The sequence below is a fragment of the Schistocerca serialis genome, unplaced genomic scaffold (assembly GCF_023864345.2).
Source record: "Schistocerca serialis cubense isolate TAMUIC-IGC-003099 unplaced genomic scaffold, iqSchSeri2.2 HiC_scaffold_1140, whole genome shotgun sequence".
NCBI lineage: Eukaryota > Metazoa > Arthropoda > Insecta > Orthoptera > Acrididae > Schistocerca > Schistocerca serialis.
In genome coordinates this window covers 47,501-52,500 of record NW_026047338.1, presented here as the reverse complement: position 1 = coordinate 52,500, position 5,000 = coordinate 47,501, and the positions used below count along the sequence as shown (strand labels likewise).

The following is a 5,000-nucleotide window of genomic DNA, read 5'->3' as shown; positions in this document are numbered from 1 at the left end:
TTAACCTAAACTATACTGTACCTTAACCTAAACTATACTGTACCTTAACCTAAACTATACTGTACCTTAACCTAAACTATACTGTACCTTAACCTAAACTATACTGTACCTTAACCTAAACTATACTGTACCTTAACCTAAACTATACTGTACCTTAACCTAACCTATACGGTACCTCAACCTAACCTATATTGTGCCTCAACCTAACCTATGTTGCGCCTTAACCTAACCTATGTTGCGCCTTAACCTAACCTATGTTGCGCCTTAACCTAACCTATGTTGCGCCTTAACCTAACCTATGTTGCGCCTTAACCTAACCTATGTTGCGCCTTAACCTAACCTATGTTGCGCCTTAACCTAACCTATGTTGCGCCTTAACCTAACCTATGTTGCGCCTTAACCTAACCTATGTTGCGCCTTAACCTAACCTATGTTGCGCCTTAACCTAACCTATGTTGCGCCTTAACCTAACCTATGTTGCGCCTTAACCTAACCTATGTTGCGCCTTAACCTAACCTATGTTGCGCCTTAACCTAACCTATGTTGCGCCTTAACCTAACCTATGTTGCGCCTTAACCTAACCTATGTTGCGCCTTAACCTAACCTATGTTGCGCCTTAACCTAACCTATGTTGCGCCTTAACCTAACCTATGTTGCGCCTTAACCTAACCTATGTTGCGCCTTAACCTAACCTATGTTGCGCCTTAACCTAACCTATGTTGCGCCTTAACCCAACCTATGTTGCGCCTTAACCCAACCTATGTTGCGCCTTAACCCAACCTATGTTGCGCCTTAACCCAACCTATGTTGCGCCTTAACCCAACCTATGTTGCGCCTTAACCCAACCTATGTTGCGCCTTAACCCAACCTATGTTGCGCCTTAACCCAACCTATGTTGGGCCTTAACCCAACCTATGTTGCGCCTTAACCCAACCTATGTTGCGCCTTAACCCAACCTATGTTGCGCCTTAACCCAACCTATGTTGCGCCTTAACCCAACCTATGTTGCGCCTTAACCCAACCTATGTTGCGCCTTAACCCAACCTATGTTGCGCCTTAACCCAACCTATGTTGGGCCTTAACCCAACCTATGTTGGGCCTTAACCCAACCTATGTTGGGCCTTAACCCAACACACGTTGGGCCTTAACCCAACACACGTTGGGCCTTAACCCAACACACGTTGGGCCTTAACCCAACACACGTTGGGCCTTAACCCAACACACGTTGGGCCTTAACCCAACACACGTTGGGCCTTAACCCAACACACGTTGGGCCTTAACCCAACACACGTTGGGCCTTAACCCAACACACGTTGGGCCTTAACCCAACACACGTTGGGCCTTAACCCAACACACGTTGGGCCTTAACCCAACACACGTTGGGCCTTAACCCAACACACGTTGGGCCTTAACCCAACACACGTTGGGCCTTAACCCAACACACGTTGGGCCTTAACCCAACACACGTTGGGCCTTAACCCAACACACGTTGGGCCTTAACCCAACACACGTTGGGCCTTAACCCAACACACGTTGGGCCTTAACCCAACACACGTTGGGCCTTAACCTGCTCTGTAATTGTCATACGACGCGTTAAATTAGTGTAGTGTTGCCTAACTGCAACCCCCGCAATATAGTTTGCTACTCGCACTGCCCGGTCCCCAGTGTATCGCTTCATGTTAAACACCTTGCAGCTATACACTGTAATGTGGATGGCAGCAGGACGTACATGCTCAATGCCCTTTGCAGTTGTTCATTGGCATTTGCAGTTGTTCATTGGCATTCGCATGGCGAAGCACTTAGCCTACGCTGTGGTACGGCCTGTGTCAACTGTCCGCTGATGTTGTACGTCCAAATCACACACTGTACTGCACATTGGTCCTCATGTACTGAATGATACATCGTGGTACATGTGACCGTACAACGACTGCGCCAACAACGGCGAACCATGCGGTCCAAATGTTGTGCACTCAGCTACGTGTCGTCTCCCTATAAGAGCTGGATTGCAGTGTGGTATGCCCTGGATGGCGATCAGCATGAGCCGTCTGTTGATGTAGTGGCGCGTGTTGTCAGACGTAGTCGTCTCTTCTCACACACCGTGATAGCATGGTGCACTGCGTTCCACATCTGCGACATGCGACAGAGGCCGGTTGACAGTCGTTCGCGCAATGGACATCGCATACGTACGGGGGCCACCTTCCACGTGTTCGCGAAGCGTGCACATGTTGTTGCGTGTATGTGGGCAGACATAGTGTGTCGTGACACCTGACACAGGCATGCAACAATCGTTGAATTTGCAAATGGCGATGGACGCCTACGTTTGCTGGTGACGTTACGCAAATGAACAACTGGTAAACCGTTGTGGTGCGGTTGTTCTCGCTAGAGGTGAATCAGTGATGGCGACGATCGGTTGAGCTACCAACCGGTTGTTCCAGCGATACCCACCATGCCCACGAACGTGAATGGCATCTGGGTGTGAAGCGATACGCGGCGGTGGCTGGGTGGGACCGTCCCCGGCCGGTGAGGGGGGGCCTCCCGGCGTGCTGGCCGCGCGGTGCGTGGGCGCACGCGCTACAGCCGGCTGGTGGGGGCGGCCAGTGGCAGGCGCGCCGGCCGACGGAGGCGGCAGGCGGCGCAGCTGCGCGCCGGCGCACCCTGCACGCGGCGCCGTGCGGCCAAAGTAGGTCCTCGCGGGCCCGGTGCGAAGCGCGGTGGACATCTGCAGTGTGCTGGTCCGATTGAGGACTGTGTGCGCTGAGGATGCGCCGCCGCCCGGCGCTCGGCGCCGCGACGCCGTCTGCTGCTCGGTCGCCTCTGCGGTTCTCGCAGGTGGTTTGTATCGCAGCTGTGCGGACGTGTTGGCGCGTGCGCTGTGCTGGGAGAGTTCGCTTCGGCACCCAAGTGGGGCTTTTGTCCTTCTGTGGCGCTGGCGTTGGAGCTGCCGGTCACCGTAGGTGGCGCGTGTTGTCTCCCGCCGGCAATGCCACGACAGCACGCTCCCGGGCCTCTGTCGGCAGCGGCAAGCTCAGTTGGGAGCACGGGTGGTCGCACCTAAAGCGTCTACTCGCCAAACCCCGGGCGATTGCGCCTCTCTCGAACCCGACCAAGTACTTAGGACGGCGCTGCGCGCCGCCGGGACCTGAGAGGGTTTCGAGGTGTATGGTGCAGGGGAGCTCAGCCTCCTCCTGTTTGCAGAATAATTGAGCGGACGCTTGCGTGTTCGCGCGGGCCCCCGGGACACACTCCCGGGCGGCCGGCTGCTCAGCTCTAGTTGACGCAGCTCCCTGGTTGATCCTGCCAGTAGTCATATGCTTGTCTCAAAGATTAAGCCATGCATGTCTCAGTACAAGCCGCATTAAGGTGAAACCGCGAATGGCTCATTAAATCAGTTATGGTTCCTTAGATCGTACCCACGTTACTTGGATAACTGTGGTAATTCTAGAGCTAATACATGCAAACAGAGTCCCGACCAGAGATGGAAGGGACGCTTTTATTAGATCAAAACCAATCGGTCGGCTCGTCCGGTCCGTTTGCCTTGGTGACTCTGAATAACTTTGGGCTGATCGCACGGTCCTCGTACCGGCGACGCATCTTTCAAATGTCTGCCTTATCAACTGTCGATGGTAGGTTCTGCGCCTACCATGGTTGTAACGGGTAACGGGGAATCAGGGTTCGATTCCGGAGAGGGAGCCTGAGAAACGGCTACCACATCCAAGGAAGGCAGCAGGCGCGCAAATTACCCACTCCCGGCACGGGGAGGTAGTGACGAAAAATAACGATACGGGACTCATCCGAGGCCCCGTAATCGGAATGAGTACACTTTAAATCCTTTAACGAGTATCTATTGGAGGGCAAGTCTGGTGCCAGCAGCCGCGGTAATTCCAGCTCCAATAGCGTATATTAAAGTTGTTGCGGTTAAAAAGCTCGTAGTTGGATTTGTGTCCCACGCTGTTGGTTCACCGCCCGTCGGTGTTTAACTGGCATGTATCGTGGGACGTCCTGCCGGTGGGGCGAGCTGAAGGCGTGCGACGCGCCTCGTGCGTGCTCGTGCGTCCCGAGGCGGACCCCGTTGCAATCCTACCAGGGTGCTCTTGAGTGAGTGTCTCGGTGGGCCGGCACGTTTACTTTGAACAAATTAGAGTGCTTAAAGCAGGCAAGCCCGCCTGAATACTGTGTGCATGGAATAATGGAATAGGACCTCGGTTCTATTTTGTTGGTTTTCGGAACCCGAGGTAATGATTAATAGGGACAGGCGGGGGCATTCGTATTGCGACGTTAGAGGTGAAATTCTTGGATCGTCGCAAGACGAACAGAAGCGAAAGCATTTGCCAAGTATGTTTTCATTAATCAAGAACGAAAGTTAGAGGTTCGAAGGCGATCAGATACCGCCCTAGTTCTAACCATAAACGATGCCAGCCAGCGATCCGCCGCAGTTCCTCCGATGACTCGGCGGGCAGCCTCCGGGAAACCAAAGCTTTTGGGTTCCGGGGGAAGTATGGTTGCAAAGCTGAAACTTAAAGGAATTGACGGAAGGGCACCACCAGGAGTGGAGCCTGCGGCTTAATTTGACTCAACACGGGAAACCTCACCAGGCCCGGACACCGGAAGGATTGACAGATTGATAGCTCTTTCTTGATTCGGTGGGTGGTGGTGCATGGCCGTTCTTAGTTGGTGGAGCGATTTGTCTGGTTAATTCCGATAACGAACGAGACTCTAGCCTGCTAACTAGTCGCGTGACATCCTTCGTGCTGTCAGCGATTACTTTTCTTCTTAGAGGGACAGGCGGCTTCTAGCCGCACGAGATTGAGCAATAACAGGTCTGTGATGCCCTTAGATGTTCTGGGCCGCACGCGCGCTACACTGAAGGAATCAGCGTGTCTTCCTAGGCCGAAAGGTCGGGGTAACCCGCTGAACCTCCTTCGTGCTAGGGATTGGGGCTTGCAATTGTTCCCCATGAACGAGGAATTCCCAGTAAGCGCGAGTCATAAGCTCGCGTTGAT

General features: G+C 53.5%; 1 non-coding gene across 1 annotated transcript in view; it reads left to right on the top strand.

The window, feature by feature from the left end:
* The first annotated feature begins 3,281 nt into the window (after positions 1-3,281).
* The window catches only part of LOC126432489 (small subunit ribosomal RNA), a 1,910-nt gene continuing 191 nt past the window's right edge, over positions 3,282-5,000 (top strand). The window contains exon 1 of the ribosomal RNA XR_007578001.1: positions 3,282-5,000. This exon is cut by the window's right edge and continues 191 nt beyond it. This is a non-coding gene — a ribosomal RNA (small subunit ribosomal RNA).